Source organism: Oryx dammah, unplaced genomic scaffold (genome assembly GCF_014754425.2).
Source record: "Oryx dammah isolate SB20612 unplaced genomic scaffold, SCBI_Odam_1.1 HiC_scaffold_27, whole genome shotgun sequence".
NCBI classification, from domain to species: domain Eukaryota; kingdom Metazoa; phylum Chordata; class Mammalia; order Artiodactyla; family Bovidae; genus Oryx; species Oryx dammah.
In genome coordinates this window covers 51,453,821-51,477,591 of record NW_024070211.1, presented here as the reverse complement: position 1 = coordinate 51,477,591, position 23,771 = coordinate 51,453,821, and the positions used below count along the sequence as shown (strand labels likewise).

Sequence of the window (23,771 nt, the reverse complement as noted above, 5' to 3'; positions counted from 1 at the left end):
TTCTTCGGTATCCAGATTCTCAAACCTGAATTTTATATACAGCTCCCTGGTTAATAACCCCTCTGTAATTTGTGCTACTTCAGAAGAAGTGGTTAGTTATGAGGTGACATCAATATATCATGTGATAACTTTTTGCTTCCCTGGTAGCTCAGCGATGAAGAAATCGTCTGCCAATGCAGGAGACACGGGTTTGAACCCTGGGTCAGGAAGATCCCCTGGAGAAGGAAATGGCAAGCCACTCCAGTATTTTTGCCTGGGAAATCCCATGGACAGAGGAGTCTGACAGGCTACAGTCCATAGGGTCGCAGAGAATGGGACACAACTTATCCATTAAACAACAATCTTTACTTATTCTTCGTGTTAATTTGTATTCCACTAACAACTTAAAAGTCAACACACTTCCTCCACTTTTTTAAGCACTTGATTTGAAGCCATTTTTAGGAGGCCTCCAGTTTGGTATGCAGGTACATCTCTAAGTGGTGTTTTCTTTTCGTTTTTAAACAGATTTATTCATGCATTGGAGAAGGAAATGGCAACCCACTCCAGTGTTCTTGCCTCTTGGGCTGCCATCTGTGGGGTTGCACAGAGTCGGACACGACTGAAGTGACTTAGCAGCAGCAGCAGCAGCATAAAGAATATAGGGTATAGGTGTTGTAACAATGGTAATTATTCAACAACAGGAATGATTATTTGCTTTTAATTAAAAGAGAATTATGTTGTTACCATTCTATTACCCCACCTCCTTGACCCTTGTTTTGGCCGCTATTGGAGAGAATGTAGGGCTTGGAGTGAGACTTAAAGTTCAAAACTGATCCATTATTAACTAGTTTGGTTGCCTTGAGCAAATTTCTTTATCTTAATCTTTTATCTGTGAACTTGGAAGTACCAGAAAAATCTATCTCATGATGGACTGTAGCCTACCAGGCTCCTCTGTCCATGGGATTTTCCAGGCAATAGTACTGGAGTGGATTGCCATTTCCTTCTCCAGGGATCTTCCCAATCCAGGGATTGAACCCTGGTCTCCCACATTGTAGACAGATGCTTAATCGTCTGAGCCACCAGGGAAGTCCCCATTAAATGACAGAATGAATCAAAGGGCTACAGATGATTCATTTTACCTTCTTTTCTGCATACAAATCTTCCAGTTCGTTAGTGGTTGAAGGACTACTTTCTATCTTGATTCCAGAATGAGGTTTAATGGTCTCTACTGGGCCACTGAAGAGGATACAATTGTTGTTATTCTATTATTCATATGTAATAATCCATAGAATTTCTTCTTATTTTGCATTTTCTGACTTATAATTACATATATACATCTTTTTTCTGCCAAACTAAATTCCTTGAGGGGCACATACTCCATAACTTTTTGTCAAATAATACTTGTGACAGTGAATGTACAAAACTTATCCAGTGAATGTACAAAACTCTTTAATCAAATTAAAAATGTTACTTGAGAGATAGAAAATTTAAATTCAGTACTAATCAAAGGAAATACTTTGGATTTTTATATGTCAGCCCTTATCTGTGTAGTGGCTACCTCAAGAATGGAAATGTTTTTGTATGTATATATCAAAAAAGGACTATCACTAGTGTATTTTAAACTTATTCACAAGTTGCAAAAGAGTATACAGTAGGAAATGGAAAAGAGGTATAGGTGATCAAAAGAGCTAGTTATTTTGCTTTATAACAGGTTTATAACCTATAAGGGCATCTTTCATTACGAGTAATTCTTATTAAAAATGTACTAACTTTAGCTGTTAGAAGAGTTCAGGTTGTCCCAACAGTTTGATGCTGCCCCCTAGTGTTTGATTCCCCTTGAAGTTTTCTTTCCCTTCATCTTTACCTTTCCCTAAAACAAAACTATTTTAAGTTGCAATTAGATTCTTTAGTGCTACTTATATAGTTTACTTTGAGATTTCCTCCAGCTGGTTAATGTTGCTATGAGTCATTTTGAACTGTTAAAAAGCTATTGCTTTTCACCCTGATTTTTCAAATAGAGGGTGAGTTTGGATGGAGATTGAACAGTATAAGTCCTTGTTTTCTTGCAAATTATGTTGGAGGAATTTTTCGGACAGAAAGAGAGCTGTATGTTAAATATGTATCTTTGAGATTAACTTTGTATATGAATAGTATCAGTTACTTCAGTCTGGGTTTCTTCTGCTTTCTTCTTTTAACTTGCTCCCATATAACTGTATTGCCTCTACTGTACTGAAAATGTTAAAATCACATAGCCTTTATTTTTTAGTTCAAGTTTTTCTGAACTCTGACATTTATAGAATGAAATTTGAAAAATAGTCTCAAGGACCTTTAATAACCATAAGATTTCATGTAATCATTTATGTAAACTCTTATTAAAATGTCAAATTATACCAGTTATCAGTATTCCAAACTATTTTAATTTTCATTTTCTGTATGTTCTGTAAATAGACCACACACACACAAAACAGGTTTTTCCAAAATAAGCAAAATATATAAGCAAATATTCTTAACAAATATTTACTATAATCAGAATATTCAAAAGTGTGTCAGTAGATATGAGGCAATTTTTAACTGAAATTGTAAAGTTTAAATAACAGTAGCATTATTGAAATTTTCAGCTGTTTAAGAGACCATGTTTAATATTCAGAACACAGTAATTTATAGTCAGCACATCATAGAACATACAGTGTCAAACTCTAATAGATTTTTAGTATTAGATTTTTCATGTAAAAAGGGATGGGATGATGGTTTCAGATTTTTCAGTTCAGTCGCTCAGTCATGTCTGACTCTTTGCAACCCCATGGACTGCAGCGTGCCAGGCTTCCCTGTCCATCACCAACTCCTGGAACTTGCTCAAACTCATGTCCATCGACTCAGTGATGCCATCCAACCATCTCATCCTCTGTCGTCCCCTTCTCCTCCTGCTTTCAGTCTTTCCCAGCAGCAGGGTCTTTTCCAGTGAATCAGTTCTTTGCATCACGTGGCCAAAGTACTGGAGCTTCAGCATCAGTCCTTCCAATGAATATTCAGGACTGATTTCCTTTAGGATGGACTGGTTTGATCTGTTTGCAGTACAAGGAATTCTCAAGAGTTCTCCAACACCACAGTTCAGAAGCGTCATTTTTTTGGCGCTCAGCTTTCTTTATGGTTCAACTCTCACATCCATGTGTGACTTCTAGAAAAACCATAGCTTTGACTAGATGGACCTTTGTTGTCAATATCTCTGATTTTTAATATGCTGTCTGGGTTGGCCATAGCTTTTCTTCCAAGAAGCAGGTGTCTTTTAATTTCATTACTGCAGTGATTTTGGAGCCCAAGAAAATAAAGTCTCTCACTGTTTCCATTGTTTCCCCATCTATTTGCCATGAAGTGATGGGACTGGATGCCATAATCTTAGTTTTTTGAATGTTTCAGGTTTGTAAATATATGGATAAAATCTAAATTTTTTTTTCAAATACAGTTTCAATTAATTTCATTAAGAGTTGGTGGTGTATGATTTTGTGCTTTTATATTTATAGGCTTTCCTGGTGGCTCAGTGGTAAAGAATCCTCCTGCCAATGCAGGAGAAGGGAGTTCAATTCCTGTATTGGGAAGATCTCCTGGAGAGGGAAATGGTAACCCACTCCAGTATTCTTGCCTGGGAAATCCCATGGACAGAGGAGCCTGATAGGCTATAGTCCATGGAGTCCCAGAGTCAGACATGACTTAGCGACTAAACAACTGTTATGGTTTACATTTACCCTTTATAATATATGTTTTACTGCCAAAGAGAAGGTATCAGATAGTTGTTTTTGCATTAACATTTCATACAGCCATGTTTACATTTATTTTGGGGGACCATCCTTCCCATTCATAGTAGTTTTTAGGAATTAGAAAGTGAATCAGAATGTTGGAGATACCTTTTATCACTGTAAGATTATGTACTTTCATGGAACCCAGAAGCATTGTTATTAGAATTACTAATTACTGTGAACTGCTGTATGAAAGTTATTTTTAATGCTCTAGTGATTATCAAAGACTTGTCAGTCAGTGATCACTTTAGTTTTTAGATTTATTTACATTCACATAGAAAATTAAATTGCTTTCAGTTTTAGTAACAAGGTCACAAATACATATATCCCACTGCCCTGTTACTTTCATGTTTGTAAAACAAAAAAAATTTCAGATGCGCTTCATACCTCTAAACTTTTTTTCTGAATTCACTTTACATGTTCTGTGAAGTTTTGAGTTTTACAGTAGTGGTTTCCTCTATTGTTGTCTGTTGAATTGGTAAATTTTTTTTTTTTAATGTGTGGATTAAGTCAAGGGTCAGCAAGTTATGGCCATGGACCAAATCAGTTTGCTTTTGTAAATTAATTAATGGATACATGAATATATTGTGTATTGCTGCTTTGTGCCATAATGACAAAATTGAGTAGGTGCCATAGAGACTATACTGCCTACAAATCCTAAAATGTTAACTATCTGACCCTTTAAGTCAGCCAACTCCTGGATCCAGTTCTTCATATTCTATCATTATTTGACATGATGCTGTTTTTAAAATACTTAAATTTTCCTAGTTCCTATATAAGTAAAATACTTTAGCAGAGAAGCATTCAAATATAAATGAATGGGTAGTAATATGAGTTCTCAGGTATTCTTCACATAAATAGTATAAGAAGCTTTTTGTCTCTTCCCTGTCAGAGGAATAGCACCCTTATTTATGATGCTTAGAGTTGTAATGTGTCTTTCGACCTGGAGCTACTACCTAGCTCTATCACTGTGTTTCTACTGCTACCTATGCAGTGTCTCTCAGTTTACCTTCTCTCGTTTAAAAGGTGACTGTCTTCCTTGTACCTCCTTCAGAGCAGAAAGTGTTTCATATTTATTTTTATGCCTTCTCCCTGCCCCTTCCTCTACCCTTTCCTCCTTTTTCCTTTGTTCCCACTTCCCTCATAAAGCAATTCATGATTGCATGTTTACAGAACTGTGAACAGGTGTTTTGGTGTAATACTTCTCAGTGCACCTTTGCTGAAGTTGAATCATTATTTTATTCTGTTTACATGTGAACAAGTGTACTTTGTGCTTTGTTGTAGAAGAACATAGCCTCATGATGAAGGAAAGATGGATTTATATACCATATCAAGATATTTAGAGTAAGATATGAATTGTTATTACTTTGCAAATCAGTGAGGTCAGTAAAAGTATAATATTAGAAAAACATTTTATGTAATTATAATGTAATTATTACATAATTGTGTGCATAATTACAACAAAATTGAGAACAGATACCATGTATTATATATAATGTATGTCGCAAAGCAACAGGATTATGTTTTCTATTTCCATGGACCTTGTTCAATGTAGAATTTCAACTGACTTCATAACTTGTTAATGTTTAGAATATATATGTTTAAGATTTTTGTTTTAAATTAGCATACTCTTGTTTTTTCAAGTAAGGTGAATTATTTGATTTATATAGCAACAACAACCAGTTTAAGTAAGTTTATTTTCAAGAAAATAATCATTAATTTAAAAAAAGAACTAAAGAAGGAAATCAACTACAATCAAATTACTGAAAGAGATTTTAAGAAAAAGTGTTTAAGCACACTGTAAATATAATATTATCTACAATATAATTTATGATTTGTATATAAACATGTTTACAGCTTTTCCTCTGAAGATTTCTGCTTAAACACACATACTTGAAAGTTTTATTAAGGCTAAAATGTAAACTTTCTTAGTGAACAGATAAAAGACTATTGTTTGTTAGTTCAGTGGTTGTTCTGTTTTCCCTAAAAATGAAATGGATGTTATGGGTCATGTTAATTTTAATTACGGTTTTTGTTTTTTTTTTAAAGAAAACAATATAAATATAGGGGAAAAAAAACTTCTTAAACTTAGAAGTCATAAAGAAATTGCAAAAATAAATTACAGACATCAGTGCATGTACATGGAAACACATCTGTCCATGAAAGGGAAAATATTGTAATCAAAGTAAAAAAGCATTGGACAGAATTGAAGATGTTTTCTGCAGAAAATATGACTAAGTAATGTTATATACAAAGTTCGTGCATGTTTATAAAAATATTGAGACACCAGGAATAATTTGAAAATGTAAATAAGAATAAGGTAATTTTGTATTGTGTGTGTGTGTGCAGTTCTTTACGACCCCATGGACTGTAGCATGCGAGGCTCTGTCCATGGGATTTTCCAGGCATGAATATTGGAGTGTGTTGCTGTTTCCTTCTCCAGGGGTTCTTACTGACCCAGGGATCAAGCATGCTTCCTTCTCTTGAGTCTCCTGCATTGGCAGGCTAATTCTTTACCCCTCTGCCACCTGGGAATTTTACATGTTCCAAAATTAATAGTAGCAACTACTAATGAGAATACTATGATCATACAGCTGGTGGCAGTATAACCAAATTTAATTTGTCTAGAAAACAATTTGAACATATGTAACAAGACTGCCTGAAAAATATTCAGAATTTTGTGGTCTTTCCCCATATCTTGGACTTATACAACCAAGCAGGTAACTAAAAACAATAGCACAAATTGAAGTTAAAATGATTATATAATGTGATTAAAACTCTATAAACAAATGCTTGTGAAATCTTGAAACTGTAATTTACTTTCCTCCACATGGGACACAATGTGACTTTGTTCAACAGAAACTAAGATTTATAATTGCTAGATTTTAGTTTTTTCAGTCAGAATTATACATGAATATAGTTTAAAGAATTAAATAGTTCTATGAAATTAAGGTTGGGGAAAGAAAAAAATCAGTCCTCTGTCTTTTACATTCTGCCTAGAGATATAAAGAACTCTTGGTTTCTTAGTTGTTTTGCTGTTCACTGCCATGTCTCCAATATATTCATAACTTGTTGATTTTCAATTTTAGTCATTGTCTGCTTTGGATTTAGCACTCTTCCTTCCTCTCCATGAACCCTATCATTTCCTATATCTCAGTTTTTCAGTGCAGTTATATTATAATTCTGGTTTAGAACAGTAGTGTTATATTTTTATGACTATAAAGGTTATTTGCTGCTGTAAATTGGTACTTACCCTGCACAACGTTTTTCCCCCGGCATTAATAATTTTCTTATTTTTTCTTTTTCTAAATGTCTATATATCACAAAATCTACCCCAGTCTGTGTATCTGAATGTGATTCTGTAAGACAGAGAATGTGCCCTAAAACACTCTGTTTAAGAATTTTGTGTAGTTTTCTTTATATTGGAGGAGGTTGAACTTGATCATAAAGATGGATTGATCATTGATTAATGAAATTGGTGTTTGCTAGTAGAAATTAAGTAGTTTTGACATTTGAATTATAATTTTGTAAGATTCTGCTAAATGACAGAACAGAACCATTTAACTTTGTTTAAACAACTGTAAGGACAGCTAAAATTTATCAGATAGAAAGCTTCCCTGGTGGAGAAGTAGTAGTCTGTGTTGTCAGCAGCATCAAAAAATGTTAATGTTATGAAAATGTTGCCTTGGAGATTCTGTGTTTTTCCCCCCCTAATCTTATGGAAAGGAAGGATCATTTTACCTGGCAGTGCTTATGAATGGTAAGTTGGTACAAAATTGGGGGCATGTAACAGTGACAAAATGCTGAAAACGGGAAATAGGAACAGTGACGATGAATGAAGTAATAAAGATTAGAGGCAGTGGCAGTAACTATTCTTGGAATGAAGGCAATGGTCAGGGATGATGAATGGAAAGAGAACACAGCTCTGCAAGTTGAAAGGAAAAGGCGTGTGTTTCTCATCCAGGTCCTAAGGTTAGCCCCCTGTCTTTAAGTCCTCTTTATGACTACATGTTGTATAGGTGTATATGCATTTGTAGTGGAAAGAGATTGAAGCTTATTAAATTGAAAGGCTAAAAGTATAAACATTTTAGTAGCTTCAAAAGGCATCACAATATTTTGTGATTGATAAAGGTCAGCCAGCTCATACATTTACAAATCTCGGATGTTCTTTGTATTCACAAGCAGCAAAACAGACATAGGAATGTTTAAGGTGGCTTTCTACAATGTGGTTCCAGATTCCCTGTAATGAATGCTTGAAAAGCAGAGACTTCAGATAGTTTGAACATTTAATGAGAAAATGTAAGTTTGTACATAAATATTTAGAATACAACAATAGATTTGATGTGTGATTACATTTGATCAATGCTCATGTTTATATTCTGTCTCTTGAAAAATAAAAGTGAAACAGAAGGAGCTCTGAATTTTGCCTGACCTCCATTAGCATGCCTCTACTATTTTCATATGAATGAGTTGCAGGGTAAATATTAGATTGTGCTTATTTTGGTAATAGCTACATTGACATTCCAAACTGAGGTAAAGTAGGGGAATGAAAAAGGACACCTTGAAGCTCTAAGAGGATTTAAGGGTTCTTGATAAGGACTCATTACTGAAGTAATTTTATGCCTTGAAGTTTTATAAAGTCAGTGAACCTGGTCTGTCATGGTAATTCATCGCAACTTTTTTTCAGTTGGATGCCTCCTGTAATCTAAGAGTTGTTCTCGGGTGTACTAACACTGCATATGCTCTCGGAATATTTTTGATAGCATTCTTTGGAAGGAGTCAGAGCAAAGGGACCTTTTTCCCACTCTGGTTCTATACTTTTCAGAAGTTAAGTGAAAGACATGTAGTAGTACCACATCAAATAGTGGTAATACTTCAGGTTAATAAACTTTACAAAGTACACATTTCATATACATTAGTTCAGTTGGTGGATATATGAAGGGACTGTTTCCCCTGTTCTTCAGAGAGGAAACAGTGACAGGGAACTAGACAGTGACAGTGGACTAGAGATGAAGGTTTTGACTCCTGATTCTATTCTGTGTACATTACATTGGGTGGTTATATCAGAAATGGAATTTAAAATGGATCCAACTTCAGTTCAGTTCAGTCGCTCAGTGGTGTTCGACTCTTTGTAACCTCATGGACTGTAGCATGCCAGGCCTCCCTGTCCATCCCCAGCTCCTGGAGTTTACCAAGTAAACGTGGATCCAGGAAGATCCAAGTTATATTACTATTAATAACTTGCACTTAAATAGCATTTAAACATTTACAATAAAATGGAAAAACATTTAAAACTGTTATCATTACAAAAAAAGGATACACATTATTTTATTTGATCTTCATAATTACTGTGAAATAGAACAGGAATTAAAACCCCCACTTTATAGCTGGTGTAATAAAGAGGCTAAGTAATTTGCCCAGCATGTTATAGCTGCTCCTGCTGCTAAGTTGCTTCAATCGTGTCCGACTCTGTGCGACCCCATAGACGGCAGCCCACCAGGCTCCGCTGTCCCTGGGATTCTGCAGGCAACAACGCTGGAGTGGGTTGCCATTTCCTTCTCCAATGCATGAAAGTGAGAAGTGAGAATAAAGTTGCTTAGTCGTGTCCGACTCTTCGCGACCCCGTGGACTGCAGTCTACCAGGCTCCTCCATCCATGGGATTTTCCAGGCAAGAGTACTGGAGTGGGTTGCCATTGCCTTCTCCGATCTTATAGCTATTAAGTGGGAAGACCAGGTTTCTGAGATCTTTGCCTTTTAGACTAGTATTTCTTCAGTAAACAACTAGTCTCATTGCTTCTCATCCATTTTGTATGTACTGCTGTTGAATCATAGAGGGAAACTAAATTGGTGTCTGACTACATGGATAAATTTTGCTGAAGTAATTTAGTAATATACGAGTTGTATTATATTTATGTGATCCAAGATATAAATAAAACAAATTTCTGCCATGATAGTGAAACCTTTCCCCAAAAATGAAGTCTTTTTGAAATTAGGGTGCCATGTATATTATTGAATAGATTTTCATGTTGTTTACTTAATACATGATATATTTATATAATCCAGGTTGAGAGTTTTAGTGATTTCTCTCTTGGTTTCCACCTCATTGACTTTTAAAATATCAATTTGGAACATTGAAATAGCTAGTTTTAAAACATTGGTAAGTGACTTATAATATTTTTTCTCTGATTGTTAGTTTGTATATATATGTATTTGTATGTGTGAGAATCAAGAACCTGAGACAAACATTAACTTTTGGTTCTTTCATTTGACCTACATTTTCCTTTAACAACAAAAAAAATCCCCTTGAGTAAAAGTTGTTTGCTTTGTTCTTAATCAAATGAATAGATTATACACAGGATATGCTTAGTTGGCCTCTCTAGTAACAGGAACCACGTATTGGGAATTATTTTTCTTACATCAGTCAAATCATTTTGTTAAGTAATATAGTGATGTTAGGGCTTCCTCGGTGTTTCAGCGGTAAAGAATCCTCCTGCAAAGGAGAACTGGATTCAATCCCTGGGTCGGGAAGGTCCCCTGGAGGAGGAAATGGCAACCCACTCTAGTGTTCTTGCCTGGAGAATCCCATGGACAGAGGAGCCTGGCAGGCTACAGTCCACAGGGTCGCAGGGTCAGACACTTAGCACGCATACTCATAGTGATATAAACTTTTTTTTTTAACTGAGTGTAAATATTAGAGACCATTTCTTTTCCCTTTAAAATGTTTTGGTAGTATATTTTAGATGGATTGCATTAGTAGTTATCCCACAGTGTTTGTTCTGGTTTTTAAGATACACAGATATGCTGGTGTAGCAGAAAGAGCCCCTGATTTTCAAGTCAGAGGACTGCCACAAACTTGAAATATCACTTTAATCATATGTATACCTCTGGGTCTTAGATATCCATGTATTAAAAAAAAAAGTGTTTAGTTGATTATACTTAAGAATCTCTTCATCTTAAACTTTCTACAACCCTATTTTCATTTGTATGAAATAAAGATCATTATCTTTCTTGAGGCAAAAGACCTATATACAGATTAGTGTACTTTAGATATGTTCTTGATGAAAGTGTTTTATTTACTTAAAAATTGAAAATTCTTTTTGCCATTTTATGTAGGAAAACTACAATTGAAAGCCTATAATTAAAAAATTTTTGTAAATCTTTATAGAAGAACTTACTGTGGAGATTATCAATCCTGATTACTTCCTATTAAAGTTTTAGTTAACCTTTCCTTAGGTATAATCATATATTTTGTTAAGCAAGATTCTTGGTTACAAATGATTTTTTTTCTCTGGTTAAAAAATGGATTTTCTGTTATGGTATTTTTAGGAATGCATGCAAAAACTGGTAAAATTAGAAGAAGATCTCTAATTTAGTTATCAGTATTATATCAATGTCAGTTTCCTGGTTTTGAAAATGTACTATGCTTATGTAAAATGTTTTCATTGGGGAAAATTGGGTAAAGAGTACATGAGTAAACTCTGAACTATTTTCACAAGTTCAAGTTCTTGTGAGCCTTAAATTATTTTAGAAAATGTAAATTTATCTTTGGGTATGGTTAAGTATGGATCTGTTTCTAGAAACTGCATATTACTGATTTTACTACTTGAAAGTTGAAATATGTATTCTTAATGGATTAAAAGTTATGTTTTGTCTGAAATATAGAACACCTCTAGAAAAGCACCCAGATGTTAAGTGTGAAAGTGAAGTGAAAGTGAAAGTTGCTCAGTCGTGACTGACTCTGTGACTCCATGTATAGTCCATGGAATTCTCCAGGCCAGAATACTAGAGTGGGTAGCTGTTAAGTGTAAACCTTGACAAGTTTATGAAGTGAACACACCTGGGTAACCAGCACCCATGGGTAAAGATAGAACACAAACTGTAGCACAGAACTCCTGCCTGGTTCCTCTCATTACTTTTCACACCAAAGAATAACCACTAGCCTCACTGAATATTTAGGTCTGATGTTAGTGTTAAAATATTAGTGAATTTTATCAAAAATGTGGGTTTCATTTTTTCTTTGCATCAAATGTAATGTATTTACATCAGAAGTAGTGTACACAGCACAATGATTAAAGTACTTAATTGTGAATTAAACTGACCCTTCATGTAGAAATTACACAATGAGAAAATACTTAAACCTTTCACTGTGATAATAAATTGGAAATCAGTAACAAAAGATGAAATTAAATGTGTGGCGGCAACTACGAGTTATTTTCCAGAAACCATTCTTTTCTTGTGCAGTAGAATTATGTTTGTAGTACCCAGAAGTCTTGAGTGAATAACTTAATGTATATTTGCTGAATTGAAAACCAAATCAGTTATAAAACTAACACTCTTAATTCCCAAAACTTTAAAAACTGTGAAATGTAAGTGACAGCAGAAGATTTTGTCTAGGGCAAAACTGAGTCCTGTAAAGGCCAGTATTTAGCATTGAAAGATAAATGGACTTGGGCAACATTTCCACCATTCCTGCCTCTACCCCGAAGATCTTCTTTTTGCTATGGATAGAAAAGGATCCTTAAGAAAAGGATTCCATAGAATGCTTGGGAAACTGTAAGTTATAGGTGATACTGTATTTTCCAGTCTCCTTATTTATTTGATTGATTGAGCCTTATGTGGCTATGTTCTTGCCAATGAAGTCTGAGAAGTGATGAAAGCAATATCTACTTTATTTGCTGCTTCAGAAATTTCTGAACCTGGATTTCCATTGTTTGTTTTACCACTGACAAGAATAGCCCTCATGTAAGACTGAGGTGTCTCTGACTGACAGGGGCTCACAAACCTGGAGCAGTCATCTTGGACGGGTATCAAGAGAAATAAACTGCTTGTTTCTTAAGCCACTACCCTTTGAGAGAGGTTTCTTTGCAATAGCTGCTTAGTCTGTGCTGACAAATGCATACTTAATCCAAGTGATTCTTAGGCACATATCTGCTATAGCTGTTCTAAAGTTGCAAAGTTAATGTATGATTTACTTTTAAGAATACTTAACACAGATTTAAATATTACCTGTATAATGTCACTCATGTATTTGTTTGCCTTCCTGTGATGCTCTCTTGAATGTAAATGATTATGATTAGGGGACTCAAGATAGCAGAATCTTTTCAGTAAACAAATTTAGTACGTTTAAAAAGTGTTTAAAAATGACAAAGCTCATATAGATCACTGACATTTTTTGTGTTGAATGGAGTCATTCATTTGATGTTGCCTGATCAATATGTATGTATGTTTTATTTTCACCACTGGTGCTTATTCATTTGACAGTGGGATAATATGCACTGAAGAAGCGGCAAGACATTTACATGTCAGATGAACAGAGCAACATTCATTCAGAGTATCGCCTTTCACTAGCATCTTCTAGTGGAAAACCAAGGTAATTGTAGGGTGTGTAATGTCCTCTTTCTGCTATTAATAGCAATTGTCTTAATTATGTATGCTCTTTCATTTTCATTAGTCTATAAAATTGATATGTTTAATATAGTGACTTTATCCTTGAGACTATTATATAAGAAACTGAAATGTTTGGATTAAAAACCAAAATCTCCAACTTAATGTAGCTTTGGGATTAAATATATTTTATAGAACTATTTTCCAAAATTCTTAACTCACATAAGCCACATATGATAATTAAACCTAATTTCTTCAGGTAATAATTTAATTGAGTATCATTTGACATAAATGGGAGTGTTTGATAATTTACATGTATAGGTAGGGTCTCAAACTTTAGCTAGCAACAGACTCAACTAAGAAGACTGGTTGACACTGCTGAGCCTAACCCCAGAGTTCCAGATTTAGTAGGTCTGGGTGGGGTGAAAGAATTTACATTTCTAAGAAATTCTCAGGTAATCATGATATGGCTTGTGCTGCTCCTCCAATATATGTTGATTAATCACTGATGGTGGTTAGGTATCAGACTTTAAAAATGTACATACCGTACAGATGACCTCTGACTTAGGGTATTTTGAATTTACAGTGGTGAAAAAGAAGTATGCATTCAATATTTGAATTTCGAATTTTTATCTTTGCCCAAGCTAGTGATGTACTGTACAGTACACTCTTGATGCTGGGCAGTGGCAGGGAGCTGCAGCCCACAGTCAGCTGTGCAATCACAGGGGTAAACAGGCATTCTATATTGATTCATACAACCTTTTTTTTTTTTTTCCATACAACCTTCTGTTTTTCACTTTCAGTATTCAGTAAAGTTCATAAGATTATTATGAAACAGGCTTTGTGTTAGATGATTTTGCCCAGCTGTAGGCTAATTAATGGTAAGTGGTCTGAACACATTTAAAGTAGGTTGGGCTAGCTATGATGTTCAATAGATAATGTATATTAAATGTATTTTCAACTTAGGATATTTTTCAGGTTAGGATGGATTGAGGCAGCAGTGTAAGGTAATATCTGTTTCTTTACATCAGATTTTTGATTAACATCTGGTATTTTCAGGTATTAATTTTTGCCTCTTAATGTCTTATATTCTTCTTTATATCATATACAAAATCATTGTTACTGATTCCTTTTCTGGATTCTGTTCTTCTTTGGTCTATCTGTTATTTTAGTTATTGTAACTTTCTAAAAAGAAGTCTTTGTCATCTTGCTAATTTTCTGAACTTTGTTGATTGCCCTTCGGTTTTGCTCTTCCATATGAATTTTTGGATGAGCTTATGCAGTCTCACGAAAAGTTGACAGCTGCAGGATTTTGATTGACATTGAATTAGATTTGTATACACTTGGAAGACTATATATCTTAAGGTGTTTATTCCATTCATGTAGGTGGTCTTTGTACAGTTTTTGCAATTCTTCTTTACTATCCTTCAACAGTATCTTATACACTTCTCCTTTTAATGGTCTTACTCTGTTTCTGTCTAGGAATCTAGTAATTTTTGTTTATCATTGTGTTTTCTAATTGGTTTTCACTGGATAAAATATGATATTTAAAAACTTTTTATTGAAGTACTATATGTATACAGAAAAATAAACAGTATGATAAGTACAGTGAATTATCACAAAGTAAACATTACCATACGCACTCCAGTGTTCTTGCCTGGAGAATCCCAGGGATGGTGGAGCCTGATGGGCTGCTGTCTGTGGGGTCGCGCAGAGTCGGACACGACTGAAGTGACTTAGCAGCAGCAGCAAACATTACCGTTACTCAAGAAAGAGAACATTATTACAATTTCCAATCCCAGTTATCACCCTCTCCCTTCCCTTCAGAAAATAACTATTAAGGTATCTTGGTTTAGTTTGGCCATTTTCAATTATATGTAAATAGACTTTTATTTATTTAAAAGTCAGTGTTTTATTTAGTGTTTGTTATCTTTTTTTGTGGTTGTTCAGTCACTAAGTTGTTTCCAACTCTTTGCAACTGCATGGACTGTGACACACCATGCTACCCTGTCCTTCACTATCTCCTGGAGTTTGCTCAAACTCATGTTCATTGAGTTGATGATGCCATCTAACCATCTCATTCTCTGTTGTCCCTTTCTCCTCCTGCCCCCAATCTTTTCCAGCATCAGGGTCCTTTCCAGTGAGTTGGCTCTTTGCATCAGGTGGCCAAAGTATTGGGGCTTCAGCAACAGTCCTTCCAATGAATATTCACAGTTGAGTTCCTTTAGGATTAACTGATCTCCTTGCAGTCCTAAGGGACTCTCAGGAGTCTTCTGCAGCACCACAGTTCTAAAGTATCAATTCTTCGGTGCTCAGCCGTCTCTATGGTCCAACTCTCACATCTGTTCATGACTACTGGAAAAACCATAACTTTGACTATATGGACCTTTGTCAGCAAAGTGATGTTCAGGCTAATCACATTTTAAGTGCTCAGTAACCACATGTGGCTACTGGCTACTGTGCTGGAAAGGTTTATTTAGGAGACTTAGCTTCAAGACTTTCAATATAGGATATAATATGCATTATAAAGGAAAGACTGATAAAATAATACAGTTACCTTCTGCTTAGTCTCAATTTGTGAGATTCATTTATGTTAGTGTGTGAAGCTTTAAATTTATTTTCATTCCTGTGTAGTATTCCATTGTAAAATTGTTCTGTTTTATTCATTTATGTGTTTATTAACATTCTAATGTTGATGGACATTTGGCCTTTTGCTTGTTTTGAGCTATGATGAATAATGATTGTGTGAATTTTTATGTTCCTTCATTTCTTTTGGTGTTCCTGTATGTGGGTTTCGGCATACATCCAAGAGAAGTATTGCCATGTGAAAGGATATGCTTATGTTCATCTTCTGGTAGATCCTGCCAAACAGCTTTCGAAAGGTTACCAATCTACAGTCCCACCAGTAGTGTATGCAAGTTCTAATTGACTCCATATTCTTGCTACATCTTTTATGTTTTATTCATTCTGGTGGGTATGTAGTGGTATCTACTTGTGATTTTAATTTATAATTCTCTATTAAGGTTGAGAATCTTTTCATAAGCTTCTTAGTAATTTGGCTAACCTCTTATAAAATACCTGTTCAAAATCTACCTATTTTTCCATTGAGTTCTCTCATAATTTTCATATTGATTTGTAGGAATTCCTTATATATTCTTGACTATTAACATTGCCATACTCTTCTGCCAATCTTTTGTTGCTTTTTTTTACTCTCTTGATGAATATCAATTTCTTTATTTTAATGTAGTATATTTTATCAGTCTTTCCTTTATAATGCATGTTATGGCCTGTCTTGAAAGTCAAGAAATGAGTTTCCCAAATAAATCTTCTAGATCTATACTTTCCAGTACAGTATTTAGTAGCCACATGTGGCCACTGAGCATTTGAAATGTGATTAGTCTGAATTAAGATACCTTTGGGCACAAATCAAGCCTCAGTAAATTTAAGAAAATTGAAATCATATCAAGCATCTTTTCTGGCAACTACACTAAGAGACTAGATATCAATTACAGGGAAATAAACTGTAAAAAAAATACAAACACATGAAAATTTAACAATATGTTTCTAAATAACGAACATATTATTGAAGAAATAAAAAGGGAAATCAAAAAATTCCTAGAAACAAATGACAATGAAAACATGACCCAAAATCTATGTGATGCCACAAAAGCAGTTCTAAGAGGTAAGTTGATAGCAATGCAATTCTACCTCCAGGAACAGCAAAAACATTGGATAGAGAGAGAATCTAACTTTATTCTTGCTGCTGCTGCTGCTGCTGCTGCTGCTGCTGCTGCTGCTAAGTTGCTTCAGTCGTGTCCGACTCTGTGCAACCCCATAGACGGCAGCCCACCTGGCTCCCCCATCCCTGGGATTCTCCAGGCAAGAACACTGGAGTGGGTTGCCATTTCCTTCTCCAGTGCATGAAAGTGAAAAGTGAAAGAGAAGTCGCTCAGTCGTGCCTTCTCCACTTTATCCCTAAAACAGCCTAAAAAAGAACAGAAAAACTCCAAAGTTAGTAGAAAGAAAGAAAGATCAGAGCCAAAATAAATGAAAAAGAAATTAAGGAAACAGTAATAAAGATTAATAAAACTAAAAACTGGTTTTTGAGAAGATAAAATTGAAAAACTATTAGCCAGACTCATCAAGCAAAAGGGGGAGAAGGATCAAATCAACAAAATTAGAAATGAAAAAGGAGAGAGATTACAGCAGACAGCACAGAAATACAAAGGATCATAAGAGACCATTATGAGCAACTATATGCCAATAAAATGGACAGATCCTTAGAAAAGTTCAACCTTCCAAGACTGAACCGAGGAGAAAGAAATTAGGAACAAGCGAATCACAAGAACTGAAATCTAAACTGTGATCAAAAATCTCCCACAAAACAAAAGCTCAGGGTCAGATTGCTTCACAGGTGAATGCTGTCAAACATGTCGAGAAGAACTAATGCCTATACTTCTGAAGATTTCAGAAAATCACAGAAGGAGGAACATTTCCAAACTCATTCTACGGGGCCACCATTACTCTGATACCAAAAACAAATAAAGCTATCACAAAAAAAGAAAATTTCAGGCCAGTATCACTGGTGAACATACATGCAAAAATCCTCAGCAAAATTCTAGCTAACAGAATTCAGCAACACATTAAAAAGATCATATACCATGATCAAGTTGGGTTCATACCAGGGATGCAAAGATTCTTCAATATATGCAAATCAATCAATGTGATACACCATACTAACAAATTGAAAGATAAAAATCATATGATAATAGATGTCAAAATCCTTTGACCAAATTCAGCACCCATTTATTAAAAAAATAAAAACCTTCAAAAAATGGGCATAGAAGGAACCTACCTCAAAATAGTAAAGGCCATATATGATAAAACCCACAGCAAACATTATTTTCAATGGTGAAAAACTGAAAGCATTCCCTCTAAGATCAGGAACAAGACAAGAGTGCCCACTCTTGCCAGTATTATTTAGCATATTTTTGGAAGTCCTAGCTATGGCATGGAGCCTGGTGGGCTGCCATCTATGGGGTCGCACAGAGTCAGACACGACTGAATCATCTTAGCAGCAGCAGCAGCAGCTGTGGCAGAGTAGAAAAAGAAAAGGAGTCCAGATTGGAAAAGTAAAATTCTCACTGCAGATGACATGATACTATACAAAGAAAATCCTACAGATAGTATATCCGAACATTAACTAGAGCTAATCAGTGAATTTAGTAAAATCACAGGATACAAAATCAATACACAGAAATCACTTGGATTCCTATACACTAACAGTGAAAAAATCAGAGATTAACAAATCAATCCCATTTACCATTGCAATAAAAACAATAAAATATGTAGGAATAAACCTACCTAAGGAGACAAAAAAGCTGTATATAGAAGCTATGACACCAATGCTAGAAATCAAAGATGATATAAACAGATGGAGAGAGATTCCATGTTCCTGGGTTGGAAGAATCAATATTGTGAAAATGACTCTACTGCTAAACTCACTCTACAGATTCAGTACAGTCCCTATCAAATTACCAATGGCATTTTTCACAGAACTAGAACAAAAAATTTCAGTTTGTATGGAAATACAAAAGACTCTGAATGGCCAAGGCAATCTTGAGAAAGAAGAATGGAGCTGGAAGAATCAACCATCCTGACGTCAGACTATACTATAAAGCTACAGTCATCAAGACAGTATGGTACTGGCATAAAAACAAAACTATAGACCAATGGAACAAGATAGCCCAGAGATAGGGGGCCCATAGGTGTGTGGATTTGTCTTTGACAAAGGAGGCAAGAATATACAATGGAGAAAAGATAGTCTCTTCAATAAGTGGTGCTGGGAAAACTGGATAGCTATATTTAAAAGAATGAAATTAGAACACTTCCTAACACTATACACAAAGATAAAATGGATTGAAGAACTAAATGTAAGACTAGAAACTACAAAGCTCCTAGAGGAAAACATAGGCAGAACACTCTATGACATAAATCACAGCAAGATCCTCTATGACTAATTTTAGAGTCAGCTCTTAGAGTAGTGGAAATAAAAAAAAAAAAACAAAAGTAAACAAATGGGACCTAATTAAACTTAAAAGCTTTTGCACAGCAAAAGAAACTATAAACAAGGTGAAAAAACAACCCTCAGAATGGGGAAAAAAGCAAGCGAAACAATTGACAAATTATTGATTTCTAAAATACATAGGAAGCTCATGCAACTCAATACCAGAAAAACAACTCAATCTAAAAGTGGACAAAAGACCTAAACAAACGTTTCTCCAAAGAAGACATACAGATGGCTAATATATGCATGAAAAGATGCTCAACGTCACTCATTATTAAAGAAACGCAAATCAAAACTACAATGAGAGATCACCTGCCTGGGTCAGAATTGCCGTCATCAAAAAATCTACAAACAATAAATGCTGTAGAGGGTGTGAAGAAAAGGGAACCCTCTTGCACTGTTGGTGAGAATGTAAATTGATAACAGCCACTATGGAAGACAGTATGGTGATTCCTTAAACTAGAAATAAAACTACCATGTGACCCAGCAATTCCAATATTAGGTATATACCCTGAGAAATCTGAAATTGAAAAACACACATGTACCCAGTGTTCATTGTGGCACTGTTCACAATAGCTAGGACATGGAAGCAACCTAGAGGTCCATCAGCAGATGAATGGATAAAGAACCTGAGGTTCATATACACAATGGAATATTACTCAGTGATAGAAAGGAATGCATTTGAGTCAGTTCTAATAAAGTGTATAAACCTAGAGCCTATTATGCAAAGTGAAGTAAGTCAGAGAAAAATACTGTATATTAGTGCATATATATGGAATCTAGAAAAATGATACAGATGAACCTATTTGCAGGGCAGTAGTGAAGACACAGACATAGAGCACAGGCTTGTAGACACCATGCTGGGAAGAAGAGGGTGGGACAAATGGAGAGAGTAGCATGGAAACCTATACCCTACTGTATGGAAATTTGCTGTGTGATGCAGGGAACTCAGACTGGGGCTGTGTGACAACCTAGAGCAATGGGAAGTGGGAGGGAGGTTCAAGAGGGAGGGGACATATGTATAATTATGGCTTATGCATGTTGCTGTATGGTCAAAACTAAACACAATATTGTAAAACAATTATCCTTAATTAAAAATGGATACTTTTTTTTTAAGTTCTGTAAGTATAAGATCTCCCACACTGTAGGCAGATGCTTTACCATCTGAGCCACCAGGGAAGTCCAAGTATAAGATGAACTTCCCAGGTCAATGGGTGCCCAATATGCTACTGGAGAAGAGTGGAAAACTAACTCCAGAAAGAATGAAGAGACAGAGCCAAAGCAAAAACAGTGCCCTATTGTGGATGTGACTGGTGATGGAAGTAAAGTCCAATGAGGTAAAGGACAATATTGCATTGGAACCTGGAATGTTAGGTCCATGTATCAGGGTAAATTGGAAGTGGTCAAACAGAAGATGGCAAGGGTGAACATCAGCATTTTAGGAATCAGTGAACTAAAATGAACTGGAATGGGCGAATTTAACTCAGATGACTGTTGTATCTACTATTCTGGGCAAGAATCTCTTAGGAGAAATGGAATTGTCATAGTCAACAAAAGAATCCAAAATGCAGTTCCTGAGTGCAGTTTCAAAACCAACAGAAGATGAACCATTCATTCATTATCATAGTAATCCAAGTCTATGCCCTGACCAGTAATGCTAAAGAATCTGAAGTTGAACTGTCCTATGAAGACCTACAAGACCTTCTAGAACTAATACACAAAAAAGATGTCCTTTTCATTATAGGGGACTGGAATGCAAAAGTAGAAAGTCAAAAGATGGCTGGAGTAACAGGCAAATTTGGCCTTGGAGTACAAAATGAAGCAGGGCAAAGGCTAACAGAGTTTTGCCAAGAGAATGCACTGGTCGTAGCAAAACCCTCTGCCAACAACACAAGAGACAACTGTACACACGGACATCACCAGATGGTCAATACCAAAATCAGGTTGATTCTGTTCTTTGTAGCCAAAGATGGAGAAGTTCTGTAGTCAGCAAAAACAAGACCAGGAGCTTACTGTGGCTCAGATCATGAACTCCTTATTGTCACATTCAGACTTACATTGCAGAAAGTAGAGAATACCACTAGACCATTCACGTATGACCTAAATCAGATCCCTTATGATTATATAGTGGAAGTGACAAATAGATTCAAGGGATTAGATCTGATAGTGTGAAGAACTATGGATGTAGGTTCATGACATTGTACAGGAGGCAGTGATCAAGGCCATCTCTAAGAAAAAGAAATGGAAAATGGCAAAATGGTTGTCCGAGGAGGCCTTACAAATAGCTGTGCAAAGAAGAGAAGTCAAACGCAAAGGAGAAAAGGAAAGATATATCCATTTGAATGCAGAGTACCAAAGAATAGCAAGGAGAGATAAGAGAGCCTTCCTCAGTGATCAGTGCAAAGAAATAGAAGAAAACAATAGAATGGGAAAGACTAGAGATCTCTTCAAGAAAATTAGAGATACCCAGGGAACATTTCATGCAAAGATGGGCACAAGAAAGGACAGAAATGGTATGGACCTAACAGAAGCAGAAAGTATTAAGCAGAGGTGGCAAGAATACACAGAAGAACTACAGAAAACAAATTTTCATGACCCAGATAACCACAGTGGTGTGATCACTCACCTAGAGCCAAATATCCTGGAATGTGAGGTCAAGTGGGCCTTAAGAAGCATCACCACGAACAAAGCTAGTGGAGGTGATAGAATTGCAGTTGAGCTATTTCAAATTCTAAATGATGATGCTGTGAAAGTGCTGCAGTCAATATGCCAGCAAATTTGGAAAACAGCAGTGGCCATAGGACTGGAAAAGGTCTGTTTTCATTCCAGTCCCAAAGAAAGGCAATGCCAAAGAATGTGCAAACTACTGCACAATTACACTCATCTAACATGCTAGCACAGAAATGCTCAAAGTTATCTAACCCAGGCTTCAACAGTACGTGAACCATGAACTTCGAGATGTTTAAGGTGGATTTAGAAAAGGCAGAGGAACCAGAGATCAAATGGCCAACATCAGTTGGATCATTGAAAAAGCAAGAGAGTTCCAGAAAAACAGCTAGTTTTGCTTTATTGACTATGCCAAAGGCTTTGACTGTGTGTGTCACAACAAACGGGAACATTCTTCAAGAGTTGGAAATGCCAGACCACCTTGCCTTCCTCCTAAGAAATCTGTAGGAAGATCAAGAAGCAACAGTTAGAATGGGACATGGAATAACAGACTAGATCCAAATCTGGAAAGGAGTATGTCAAGGATATATATTGTTACCCTGCTTATTTAACTTACATGCAGAGTACATCATGTGAAATGCTGGGGTGGATGAAGCACAAGCTGGAATCAAGACTGCTGGGTGAAAATCAGTAACCTCAGATATGCAGATGACACCACCCTTATGGCAGAAACTGAAGAACTAAAGAGCCTCTTGGTGAAAGTGAAAGAAGAGAGTAAAAAAGTTGGCTTAAAACTCAACATTCAGAAAACTAGGATCGTCTCATCAGGTCCCATCACTTCATGGCAAATAGATGGGGAAACAATGGAAACCATGACAGACTTTATTTTCTTGGGCTCCAGAATCACTGAAGATGGTGACCTCGGCCATGAAATTAAAAGACATTTTCTTCTTAGAAGAAAAGCTATGACCAACCTAGACAGCATATTAAAAAGCAGAGAGATTACTTTGCTGACAAAGGTTGTCTAGTTAAAACTATGGTTTTTCCAGTAGTCGTGTATGGATGTGAGAGTTGGACTATAAACAAAGCTAAGTGCCAAAGAATTGATGCTTTTCATCTGTGGTGTTAGTGAAGACTTTTGAGAGTCTCATGGACTGCAAGGAGATCAAACCAGTCAGTCCTCAAGGAAATCAATCTTGAATATTCATTGGAAGAACTGATGCTTAAGCTGAAACTCCAATACTCTCTCCACCTGATGGGAAGAACTGACTCATTATAAAAGACCCTGATGGCTGGGAAAGATTGAAGGCAGGAAGAGAAGGTGATGACAGAGGATGAGATGGTTGGATGGCATCACCACCTCGATGGACATGAGTTTGAGCAAGCTCCAGGAGTTGGTGATGGCTACCCAGGGAGGCCTGGTGTGCTGCAATTCATCGGGTCTCAAAGAGTTGGACACAACTGAGCGACTGAACTGACGTATAAAATAAATGCCAGATTTCAAAGGCCTAGTATTAAAAAATGTTATAAATTTCATTAATAAATTTTGGTTGCATGTTGAAATGATAATATCTGAAGATATAGTGGGTTAAATAAAATACAGGATGAAAATGACTTTGACCTGTTTATTCTAGAGAACTTCAAAATTGCTTGAATGACTTACTTCCATATTCTGGAAATATGCTCTCTAGGAGAACTTTCTGTGATGATGGACATGATCTGTGTTTACCCTGTTTAGTGTGAGAGCCATGAGCCATGTATTAGTGTTGAATATTTAAAATGTACCTGCATGACTGAGAAGCAGATTTTATTTTATTTTATTTTGGGGGGCTGTGCCATGTGATTTATGGGTTCTTAATTCCCCAACCAGGGATTGAACGTG

At 35.8% G+C, this 23,771-nt stretch overlaps 1 protein-coding gene across 4 annotated transcripts in view; it reads left to right on the top strand.

Annotated features, from left to right (window-relative positions):
* SLC39A10 (solute carrier family 39 member 10) overlaps positions 1-23,771 on the top strand; it is a 155,452-nt gene that overhangs the window by 90,401 nt on the left and 41,280 nt on the right. For 3 of the 4 annotated variants that reach the window (XM_040228892.1, XM_040228893.1, XM_040228894.1), the window contains one exon: positions 13,033-13,141. The exons of the other annotated variant lie outside the window; for it this stretch is intronic. The gene's annotated coding sequence lies outside the window, so the exon portion shown is untranslated. The remainder of the gene's footprint in view (positions 1-13,032; positions 13,142-23,771) is intronic. 4 annotated transcript variants of the gene reach the window in all.